Source organism: Dama dama, chromosome 32 (assembly GCF_033118175.1).
Source record: "Dama dama isolate Ldn47 chromosome 32, ASM3311817v1, whole genome shotgun sequence".
NCBI classification, from domain to species: Eukaryota; Metazoa; Chordata; class Mammalia; order Artiodactyla; family Cervidae; genus Dama; species Dama dama.
In genome coordinates, this window is record NC_083712.1 from 25,756,041 (window position 1) to 25,768,788 (window position 12,748).

Consider the following 12,748-nt stretch of genomic DNA (forward strand, 5'->3'; position numbering starts at 1 on the left):
ACATCCAGAGTAGGTGAAGATGGTAGCATCCCAGGAGGGCCCACACCTGCTAAGAGGTCCAAAAGTGGTTTCACTGACTTCACCAAAGCACCCAGTTCAGTGTAGCTCAGAATTTTGCCTCAACATATTCATTTCCATCTTATGAGTCAGCAGAGGGAAAGGAATTGTCTCTGTAGAAATGTTCCTTGCCTCCAGTTCTGTTGGAATCTGGGTTTTCTGTGCAGCTGGAGATCAGATACTTGTACTCATTATTATGAAAAGTGCCAATTTGAACCTCAGAGTTGATATTCTCATTGACCCAAGTGAAGGCAATTCACTGCACTAAGAAAATTCTGTCTGCTGAGCTAGTAAGAGTAAAAGCCATTACTCTAAGCAAAGAGGGGAGGTGTGTATTTACACATACTCTGAGGAAAGGCGGGAGGAGTATTATTAATAACACAAGATATTTTCATTTACCTGAAGCCACACTAAAGAGAACCATTTTGCCTAGGCATTTGGTTAAGAGTGAGGTGGAACAGGATTAAGTGTTTAATTAGAATGAAAGTCATTGTAATGTTGATATGTTTGGTGTTCACTTTTCAGACTGTCCAACAAAAATGCTTTTAAAATAGTTTTCTTTCTTTCTTTCTTTCTTTTTGGCTGTATGTGGTCTCTGTTGCTGCAAGGGCTTCTCGTTGCTGAGGCTTCTCGTTGCAGAGCACAAGCCCTTGGGCGCTCTGGCTTCAGGACTTGCGGCATGTGGACTCTGAAGATGAGCTCAATAGTTGTGGCTCACAGGGCTTAGTCGCTCCTCAGGATGTGGGATCTTCGTGGATCAGGGATCGAACCTGTGTTTCCTGCACTGGAAACATATTTACCACTGAGCCACCAGGGAAGCCCCAGAAATGCTTTTAGATGCAGTTTGTTAAGACAGCTTGACTTAGAAGGAGTTTATTTGTCTCACATAGCAAGAAGCAGCTCTTACCTTGTTCAGAGGCTCAGCAATGTCAGGATTAACACCTAGGCTATTTTCTTAGCCTTTTTCTCATGAATGTTGCCTCATGATCTCACAATGGCTGCTGCAGGCAGTAAAAACAAGACCCAGGGAAGGGGCGGTGCCATATCACTCAAGCTTACATCTCATTGGCTAAATCTCAGTCACATGGCTATTTCTACCTGCAAAGGAAGCTGGGAAATTGAGTGTTTGACTTCTCCAATCTCTATAGTGCATGCAGGTAAAGAGAGATTAGAGCCCTATCAGAGCAATTGCCACAGAGAAGGCAAAACTAATTTCTCAAAAGCTAATACTGATAGCTTGTAAATAAGGGCAGCATATCATTTAACAAGTTGAATCTTGCAACACACCTCATTGTTTCTTCTCTTTTAGGATGTGATTTTTTTTTGGTAATGATCACCTAGTTTGTAGCTATGTTAATTGGACACTTTCAAGTTATTTTGTTGTTTGGACATAGAGGTTATTATTTGATTTTGCTCTCTTAAATGAATTAATTTTCAGTTATAATACACTGAGAAAGAATGTTCTCAACCTTAAATGTGGTTTTATGTATTTAAAATGTGTTAATAAAAGATATATTTTATTAGGAACATAAATGGTTGGGGCTCCTAGTCATGCATTAAGGTGATGCTAAATATTCATTTCTCTGTGTTTCCCTCACACATTACAAAATATAGAAGCCAGTGAAAGCATTTTAGAGAACTTCCATAAAATAACTATATATATTTAGAATTTTTTGTAAGAAATTAAAATATTCAGTCATTTGTAGAATGCAAAAAGACATCAAAAGGACCAAATTCAAGAACAATAGAGGAGAGATACGGCCTTCCACCACCCCCTTTGTTATCGCTTCTGTGAATCCACAGTTTTCTTTTCAGTTTCCTGGAAGGCAGCTTTGAATGTCTGGCCTCATGCCACATCGATAAGCATTTACTGAGAACTGGTTTTGTGAATGGCATTATGTTAAAAAATGTCTTGGCATAGGTTGATACTGAACTCTTAGATATGGCAGCAGTCTTATAGCTTCAGCTTTGCTATGACATTAAAATGCGCCCTTTCATAGTTATTGCAGTCTATTTAAGAGAGCAGTGATATGTTAAATGAATTTTTACTCATAGTAGATAATATTTTATAAGTCTTTAAAAGTTAGATGTTGAAAGAAAAAGGTAAAGTTTTACCATGCCAAATTGTGCTTTAATGTGGTATCTGTTTTCACATAAACATAGAAAATAAACCATACAGTATAGTTTGAAGTTGGATTTAGAATGGGAAGTATAGCAGTGTTTTTCACCTGGAAAAAAATGGAAGAATGTGACAAGGGAAACATATATAGTAAATGCTTATTTAATTAGAAACATTGAAATATTTAGGTTGAGTTTTAGATAGTAGAGAATCAGCATATACATGAAATAATACAGATTATGGTACTTTTTATTAGCTCTAAAGCATGTTTCACAGCTAGTAATAGTGTTTTATTAATAGTATGCACATTACTGTTTTCTTAGGTAAAAAGACAACAGGTGTGGTTTTAAATGTATCCAAAATTGGACATTATTTTTCTTATTTGGCTTAGGTGATACTTTGGGCTATTTCGGTACCTGAGAAAGAAAGAAAGAGTTAGTTGTTCAGTCATGTCCGACTGTCTTGAGATCCCATGGACCGTAGCCCTCCAGGCTCTGTCCATGGGATTCTCCAGGCAAGAATTCTGGAGTGGGTAGCCATTCCCTTCTCCAGGGGAATCTTCTCGACCCTAGAATCAAACCCGGGGCTCCTGTACTGTGGGTGATATTTTACCAGCTGAGCCACTGGGGAAGCCCTAGCACGTGAGAGTCCTTTGTAAAAGGCATCAGTTATGTAGCTCCAGGTAATGTTAATACCAATAAAGCCTCTTTTTGCGTGACAGACTGGTCTGTTTCCTATTGTTCCTTGTTACCTGAGTTTTAGACATCTCATGCTCAAATTGTTTTTCCATAACCGGTTAGTATTTTGAGAACAACATTCTCTTTTTATTTATTATTTATAGTATCTGTGCTGTGCTGTGCTTAGTCGCTCAGTCATGTCGAACTCTTTGCAACCCCATGGACTGTAGTCCACCAGGCTCCTCTATCCTTAGGGATTCTCCAGGCAAGAATACTGGAGTGGGTTGCCATGCCCTCCTCCAGAGGATCTTCCCAACCCAGGGATCGAACCCAGGTCTCCCGCATTGCGGGCGTGTTGCTTACTGTCTGAGCCACCAGGAGGCCCATTTGTATTGTAGAAATTCCTAATGTGGAATGTTTTAATGGGCTATTCCAACTTTCGTTTCTACTGTCTGTTAAAGGTAGTCTATGGTCTTTCATTCACAATAAGGAGATTTTTGATCCACTTTGGAGATTTATTTTCCCCACTCAGATCTTTCGTCTGCAGGTGCCTTGTTTCAGCCCTGCTGCTCTGCTGGGGGCCCTGCTTGATGAAGAACACGTGATTACACATGGCCGCGATGTTAGGGCCACCATCTGTGGCTGCGGAGCCCTGACCCACGGGGCCTGGCCTCGCTGGCACAATGGTGACATCACCTAAGCTGGCTAGCTCCAAGTGGAAAAGTCCAGAAAAGACAGTTTTTAAAAATCTAACAAGGTACATGTGCTTGCAGTGGATACAGCAAGAAGGGCCATGTAGAGTTTTGTTTGTTCTTGTTTTTGGAAATGGTTCCTCGTGGTGACAAGAGTGTTATTCTTGGTACCGTGTTCGTCCATGTGGTAAATTTAAAAGGACGTCTTGGCGCATGCCGTCATCGCTGAAATCAACAGCACAGCTCGGCTTTGTGATGCCAGGCATCTTCTTAGGTTCCTATTATGGTTCTTCAGACAAAATGATCCTTCAGATAAAAACAAAATGAAAGTTCATATGATGGCTTGCATTTAATATTTTGGGTCATTTGCTTAGTAACAAAGAGAAAGAGCCAGTCCCAGGGCTGCTGTCCTGTGAAGTGACACCTCAGTCACATCTTTATCTTCCTCCTTGTGCTCTGAGGAAAGTGAAAGTGAAGGTTGCCCAGTCGTGTCTGACTTCTCTGAAAGCCCATGTCCATGGAATCCTCCAGGCCAGGATACCAGAGTGGGTAGCCTTTCCCTTCTCCAGGGGATCTTCCTAACCCAGGGATTAAACCCAGGTCTCCCACATTGCAGGTAGATTTTTTACCAGCTGAGCCACAAGGGAAGCCCAAGAATACTGGGGTGGGTAGCCCATCCCTTCTCCAGGGGATCTGCCCGACCCAGGAATCAAACTGGGGTCTCCTGCATTGTAGGTGGATTCTTTACCAACTGAACTACCAGGGAAAGACCTATCCAGTTTGTTCATATACATTGTAAACAAGAATAACAAGAGAGGCTTGTTCCTTATTTTAAGTTAAGATAAAAATTCAGATTTTCTTCCCCTACTATAAAATTCATGTTTCAGATGAAATTTTTACTTGTTAGATGATTAAAAATATTTTCATTTGGCATCTTTGGAATTTTTAATGTTACAGGCATGAAATTTTATTACTTGCAGGTATTTGCAGTATGCTCTTCTAGTCCTGAAACAAATCCAGAAACTTAACATATTAAGATGCACTTCTATTATTTAGAAACAAATTGATGGAAAATTAGTCAACAAATCGACGGAACTGATACTTTCTTAAAAGTATTTCTGAAAAAAAAAAAAACTTTCAAATGTAATGAATTTCTGTTAACTTGTATTTACAGTTAGTAGTCCATTTTAAGAACATGAGAAGTGTGCTTTTCTTTCCCTGCCAGCCACATGAAAAATGTTTAAGATCAAGTTTGGTTGGTTTTGCAGGAAAAGTTGTCTAAGCAATAATTATCCTGAAATAAGAGTATTTAATAGGAACATGCCTTCTATCCTGTAATCTACTTTTGAAATTAAAAAGTAAAACCATTTTATGTAAGATACATGGCACTGCAGCCTGTCCGACAATCTAGTATTATAAAATTTTAATAGGTATCTTAAGGCACTTCTCCCTATCTGCCTCCAAAAGAATTAGCTTGGGTAATTTTAAAAGTCTAAACACTGTGCTTTGTTGAGCTTGAAATGTTCCACAGTAAGCAAATGCCATACCTACCTAGAAATAGAAAAATGCTACGTGTGGCTTCTAAATTATGATTACTAAGAACTCTTCTAGAGCAAACTCATAGTGAAAGGAATATTGAAAAGGTTTATATATAAATTTAAGCTAATGACGCTAATTTGTTTCTTTGCTTGTTTATTTAAATAGTGGTTAGATGCCACGAAGCAAGTGTCAGCGCCTTAACTATAATATGCATATTGTTAGGCTTGAGGGCTTCTTCCACTCTTGTCAAGGCAGATGCTGACTTCCTCCTTTCATACAACACTGAGTAATGATTTCTTATAAAATCTTGGTAAGACCATCTAGATTTCTGTGGATATACAGTTCATCCAGCTGGGAAAGTGTGTGTTAATAGGCTTGTACTGTGTGTGCTGTGTTTAGTTGTGTCCAGCTCTTTGTGACCCCATGGACTGTGGCCCACCAGGCTCCTCTGTCCATGGGGATTCTCCAGGCAAGAACACTGGAGTGGGGTTGGTGTGCCCTCTTCCAGGGGATCTTCCCAACCCAGGGGTCAAACCCAGGTCTCCCGCATTGCAGGCAGATTCTTTACCATCTGAGCCACCAAGGAAGTCCGGGCTTATATTAGGGGCAGCATTTGGGACAAGGGGAAATAAAGAACTGATTTGTTCCTGGGGAAAACACCCCAGCTGACAAGTCCATTTGGAGAGTCTTATGGGGCTGGTGAGACTAGAATAGCATCTTTTTGGAGAATGAGGAGCAGAGTATTAGAGTGTCAGGATGCCTGCCCACTGGGTCCCTCTGCCCTCCCTCTGATTCTCACATGCTAATCTGCTCCTCTGTGTGTTACTTCCGAGCTGGAAACTGTGACTTACCCAGCATTCCTCTTGATCCAGCTGGTCGCTAAGGTGTCCTGTTCTGCCTCGTAAACACATTCGTCATTTCCTGCCAGTTCTCACTGCCCTGGCCATGAGTCCCACCTTTGCTCACCCACTTCCAGATCTTCCCCTTCCCCTGTGTCTCCAGACCCTTGCTCAGCACTGCTCTGGGTCTCCTACCAGAGTAAACGTTGTATGGCACTCCTGTCTTGCCCCTGTTTATGCTTCCAGCCACATCATCTTACTTTTTTTGCTTTGCTGTCAGCACTGAATGTCAGGACCTCCACGGCTCCCATACTTCTCTGCCTTGGTGTTTTCTGCTCTCATATCTGTCTGCCAGACATGCAAATGTCTATCCACGCTGTGTCTCCAGCACCCTTTCTTGCTGGTCGCAGATCCAGGTGTTTCTCCCCCGTCCTCTCACTGCGCTGTGTACATAATTCTCTTTCCTAATTATCATATGGCCATCGGTAGTGGCCTGTTTCTGTCTCTGCGGCAGAAAAGTCCCTTGAGGACAAGGACCAACTTGCTAGAAGCACATCCAGCGGACATTTGCTGAATGCACAGGGGTCATGTGGGTCATCGTTTCAGAACTGGATGCTCCCTCTTATCAGAGTACATATTTCTAGGTAGTTCACATTTAAGACCTTGTTGTCATAGAATTTCCCCCTCAGCATAAACCGCCATCCTCAATTGCTGAGCAAACACTGACAGAATTAGATGAGGAGGTTCAGATTAAGATAGAAAGACGGGAACCAGTTGTCTGTCCAAGCTGCTGGCCAAGCCTGTTAGCTCACTGCTTATGTTTTATTAACCCACAAGCCTTAGTTTTCAAGGCAGTAATGTAGTGGAAGGCACATCCCAGCTAGTGACTATCACCTTCACAGATAGCCGTGTGTGTGAGTTAAACAGGAAGAGCTGAATATCAGAAACAAGGTGTCTTCATGTATCTTTGTAGGGCACCGCCCTCATACCTGCTTCCACCACCCCCAAGATACCAGGCAGGTCCACCTGCCCACAGCAAAGCCACACGGTAGATTTTGATAAATGTTTGGTGAGTAAATGAGTAAGAAATCAATAGGTATATGAAACAAATGTTAGTTACTGAAGGCTACATGTAGTTTTTCATTCGAGTCAAGGCAACCTCTCCTTGTACGTCTTGTCTCTTGCTTGATTTTAATATTCAGAAAGCCAGCAGATTCTGTAAGTGGCTTGTTTTTGCCTTAGGGTGGTTGTATCCTCAGCAGCTTAGGTTAGTCCCTGTCTGAATTGTTAAGTCTTTCTCTCAGAAATAAGTGTTTTGCCTTGAGGGTGGGGGTCTGTATGCCTGAGTGACTGAGCCTGAAACATGGGCCTGTTCTTCTTCCTTCAACTATTTTCTTTAAGAGGATGATAAATAAGTTCTTTAGGCTGGTTTGAAATTTTATTAAACTGAGATTTCTGAGTAGAAAGAAAAAAGAGAGTAAACAGTGTTATCCAGCTATTTTTCAAATGAGCAAATGTTCTGGACTCAGGACTTTGGTTTTCCTGATGGAGGTTTCAGTTTCATTGGAATGAAGTCCAGGAAGGTCTGATCAGACACACAGTGGTAATTATCTTGCCAACATGCATCTGAATCTATGTGAAAGTTAACATTTAGTTTTAAGATTTCTGAGTAAGTTGATTCTTTGCAATTAGATAGCCTGTTAATGGAGATAATAAACGAGAGGTTTTTTTTAGTTTTAAATAGTTGTATTATCAAAATGGTAACATGATAATAAAGGGAACACAAGGGCAAAGTTTGGTTCATATTAAGCTGACTTGCTATTATAATAAATCCAGTAGGATTTAAGGGAAACTGTTTGTTTTTTGGCATTATGAGGTACTCTGTGAGCACTGGGGCTTTGAGCATCATTGGAGATTTTTGCATCATCTCTGATCTTCCAGTGGTCCAGGAGTGAGGAGAGAGGGAAGGATGCTCAAACTGGGTCATCAGCTGTCCTGTGGTACAACTGTGTCCTCAGGGAGCACAGTATATGGAGCGGAAGATTGAGGTCACAGCTTGCTTTTCCAGCTCTAGGTAGAGGGCAGTCTGTATGCTTATTTGCTCTTAGGTTAAAACTTGAAGATATGTAAATCTCTTCTGAGAGTTCACGTTCAATAGAAGCTGCATTATTTAGATTTCTGCCCAGATTCCCCATGGAAAAAACATGGATTGACTATGTTGGCTTGATGGTAAAGTGTTAAAGATTGAAGCTCAGAAGTCATTTTAACCACCTTTAAAAAATACTACATTTTAATTTTGAGTAGTAATATATTTGTTGTAGTTGTTTTAGTCACTAAGTCATGTCTGACTCTTTTTGTGACCCCATGGACTGTAGTCTGACCTCCTCTGTCCATGGGATTTTCCAGACAAGAATACTGGAGTGGGTTGCCATTTTCTCCTCCATAGGATCTTCCCAACCTAGCATGGACCCTGAGTCTCCCACATTGTGGGCAGATTAGTTCAGTTCAGTCGCTCAGTCATGTCAGACTCTTTGCTGCCCTATGAACTGCAGCACGTCAGACTTCCTGTCCATCACCAACTACCGGCGCTTGCTCAAACTCATATCCATCAAGTCGGTGATGCCATCCAACCATCCCATCCTCTGTCGTCCCCTTCTTCTCCCTCCTTCAGTCTTTCCCAGTATCAGGGTCTTTTCCAATGAGTCAGTTCTTCACATCAGGTGGCCAAACTATTGGAGCTTCAGCTTCAACATCAGTCCTTCCAATGAATATTCAGGACTGTTTTCCCTTAGGATGGACTGGTTTGATCTCCTTGCAGTCCAAAGGACTCTCAAGAGTCTTCTGCAGCACCACAGTTCAAAAGCATCAATTCTTTGGTGCTCAGCTTTCTTTATAGTCCAACTCTCATATCCATACATCTACTACTGGAAAAACCATAGCTTTGACTAGATAGACATTTGTAGGCAAAGTAATATCTCTACTTTTTAATATGCTGTCCAGGTTGGTCATAGCTTTCCTTCCATGGAGAAAGGGTCTTTTGATTTCATGGCTGCAGTCACCAACTGCAGTGATTTTGGAGCCCAGAAAAATGAAGTCTTTCACTGTTTCCATTGTTTCCCCATCTATTTGCCATGAAGTGATGGGACCAGATGCCATGATCTTAGTTTTTGGAATGTTGAGTTTTAAGCCAACTTTTTCACTCTCTTCTTTCACTTTCATCAAGAGGCTTTTTAGTTCCTCTTCACTTTCTGCCATAAGGGTAGTGTCATCTGCGTATCTGAGGTTATTGATATTTCTCCTAGCAATCTTGATTTCAGTTTGTGCTTCATCCAACCTGGCATTTCACATGATGTACTCTGCATATAAGTTAAATAAGCTCGGTGACAATATACAATCTTGATATACTCCTTTCCCGATTTGGAACCAGTCTGCTGTTCCATGTCCACTTCTAACTGTTGCTTCTTGACCTGCATACAGATTTCTCAGAAGGCAGGTCGGGTGGTCTGGTATTCCCATCTCTTGAAGAATTTTCCACAGTTCGTTGTGATCCACACAGTCAAGGCTTTGGCATAATCAATAAAGCAGAAGTAGATGTTTTTCTGGAACTCTCTTGCTTTTTCTGTGATTCAGCGGATGTTGACAATTTGATCTCTGGTTCCTCTTTCTTTTTTAAATCCAGCTTGAACATCTGGAAGTTCATGGTTCCTGTGCTATTGAAGTCTGGCTTGGAGAATTTTGAGCATTACTTTCTGGCATGTGAGATGAGTGCAATCGTGTGGTAGTTTGAACATTCTTTGGCAGATTCTTTACCACTGTGCCATTAGGGAAGCCTGCAATGTATTTACCTTGTGGTTTAAAAGCATTTAAAAATGCACTAGAACACCTTTATATCTATCTGGTTCCTGTTGTCTTCTCTGAAAAGGTAAACATCGTTAGTCCTTTCATATATATTATATGAAAGCTTTGTTATGAATTTATAAGCAAGAAAGTACATACCTCTTGCTACAATGAGACACATCATCTACATTGCTCTTGACCATGTTTTTTTCATTTAACAGAGAGCTTCCTATTTGTGTGTTACAGCTGTGATGTTCCATTGTATAAATGTATCATATATTTAAGCACACCTCTACTTATGGACAGGCTTCCCTGGTGGCTCAGATGGTAAAGAGTCCACCTGCAATGTAGGAGACCTGGGTTCGATCCCTGGGCTGGGAAGATCCCCTGGAGGAGGGCATGGCTACCAACTCCAGAATTCTTGCCTGGAGAATTCCATGGACTATGTAGTCCATGGGGTCGCAAAGAGTCGGACACGGCTGAGCCGCTAAGCACAGCTCAGCATGGCAGGTTCTGATTATTTGGGCTTCCTTGGTGGCTCAGCGGGGTAAAAATCGGCCTGCATTGTGGGAGACCTGGGTTCAGTCCCTGGGTAGGGAAGATCCCCTGGAGAAGGGAGTGGCCGCCCACTCCAGTATTCCGGCCTGGAAAAATCCATGGACTATATAGTGCATGGGGTCACAAACAGTCAGACACAACTGAGTGACTTTGACTTCACTTCACTCCTTATGGACATTGGGGCTGTTTTTTTTCATCTTTTCTCTGCAAGCAAGTTTGCATTAAGACCCCTTATTAGGTGTCATTTTAACCCCATGTAGGATTCATAAGAGAATATATTCCTCCCTACTAGCTGTGAATCCAACAGTTTGTGCTAGAATGTGTTAGAGAAGCCTTATCAGCAGGTTATATGTTCTTAAACATCCATCTGGGGTATGACACTACGCAGGCAGACATCATCAGAGTCATTTTAAATGTCTAAATGAGATTCTCCACGGTAGAATTGAAAATTGCATCATGACGTCCATGATAATTTCCGATGATTTCTATTACTTCCTGGGGCAGGGTGGTGTTTGAATTTTAGGTGTGGTGTTTGGGGTTTTCATGGCTGGATATTTAGGAACCGTTGTTGGTATACGAGGTTTCCTACTTTGAAATTCCAGTTCTATGGCCACTAAGAAAGCCTGAGAGAAAAAGAAGCTGGTACCTGGAGAACTTGAGTTTTCCTGAAGCAGTGGCTTACCTGCCACCCCCCCACCCCCGCCCCCGCCCCAGTTCTCTAGTTAGAAGGAGTTCACACTCTGACCCTGAACTGCGGCTGAAGGTGAAAGAGTAACCAGGCAAAACACAAATGAGGAAGCAGCTAAGAACCAGAGACGTGCATGATTGGTATGCAGACTTGGACAGTTGATGTTTTCCAGGGTTGTTGTTCAGTCGCCAAGGCTTCCAGGCTTCCCTGCCATTCACTGTTTCTTAGAGTTTGCGCAAACTCATGTTCATTGAGTCGGTGATTCCATCCAGCCATCTCATCCTATGTCACCCCTGTCTCCTCCTGCCCTCAATCTTCCCCAGCATCAGGACCTTTTCCAGGGTGTACCTCAGTAAAAACTACATAAATTCATTTAGAGTGATTAGCAGTGTTCCAAATATAGTGTCAAGTCCTAAATTTTCTAAAATTTCAAAAAACAGATATGCCTTGACACAACTATTTCAAATGCGACAAATAGGATTTTCATAAGCACAAATGCCATTATTGTGTGTGTGTTCATTTCTGCTGTGCGGCAAAGTGACTGAGTTATATATACATATATGTGTACTTTTTCATAACAAATGCCATTTTGTTACCAAAAGCTAAAGCAAATATAATATAGGAAATGTATAATAAAGGAAATGTATAGATACCAACTCACTTGTGGATCTAAGCCATCTGAATTCAGCCACAAACTCAGGAGTGGCTTACACTGTTGCATGGCCAGATCTGGAAGAGAAAAAAAAAAAACTATTACTAAGTGTTGGTCGGGCCCGGGGAAAGGGGATCAAAAGGTACAAACTTGGAGTTATAAAATAAGTATGTCATGGAGATGTACAGAATGGAGACTAAAATTGAAAACACTGTATTGCTTTTTTAAAAGTTGCTAAGAGATTATATCTTAAACGTTCTCATCACAAGAAATTTTATGTATGGTGACAGATGTTAACTAGATTTATTGTGGTGATGGTTTTGCAATATATAGAAATATATTGAGATATATATGGTGAACCAGGTTGTACACCTGAGACTAATATAATGTTATATGTCAGTTATATGGGAAAAAATGTCAAATTAGATTTCAGATGGTAAAAAAAAAAAAAATTGTCTTGGGAATTTGAAGCCTTTAACAAAATTTAGCAAGGTAAAATACAACAAACATTGTAATGGCTTCAGAAGCTTAATTCAACTCTTATTTTTTAAACACTTTTTCAAAATATTGACAGATGCTTAACACAATGTAAATATATTATTTCAAAATCTATGTCCATTGAGAAACACTAAAGTTAATCTCTTTGGACCAAGAAAAGATAAGTTGATCTCCCTATGTTTGACATAGTGTTAGAAATGGAATTAACCATTCAATGAGAAAAACAGATAAATATAAAAGAAAGTATATACATATAATAAGGAATTTAGCCAAACAATGCTACTAAGAAAATAATTTCTGTAGATTTGTAAATTGAAAGTGTTGATAATCCAGTTAAAAATTTTTAGTTTCTCAAGGAGTCAAACATAAATATTAATACTTAGCTGCTGCCCAACTTTAGCATAAGAGATAATTTGAAGAACAAAAATTTTGATGCTATGGAAAGAGTACCTATATTTTCATCCTGAGTATAAAAAACATTGCTTAATAAATTAATTTATTTTTCCTTAGAAATAACTTATTAGCACAGGACTAGTTAATACTAAAATTCCCCCTAGAAACTAACTAGGCAAGCAACCTAATGTTTTCTCCA

At 40.5% G+C, this 12,748-nt stretch overlaps 1 protein-coding gene and 1 non-coding gene across 6 annotated transcripts in view; one reads left to right on the top strand and one right to left on the bottom strand.

The window, feature by feature from the left end:
* Positions 1-12,748, top strand: part of MTUS1 (microtubule associated scaffold protein 1) — a 177,540-nt gene that overhangs the window by 122,781 nt on the left and 42,011 nt on the right. The gene's annotated exons all lie outside the window — the stretch shown is intronic.
* LOC133050706 (U6atac minor spliceosomal RNA) lies at positions 5,241-5,367 on the bottom strand. The gene has a single exon (XR_009691684.1). It is a non-coding gene; the product is annotated as a U6atac minor spliceosomal RNA (small nuclear RNA).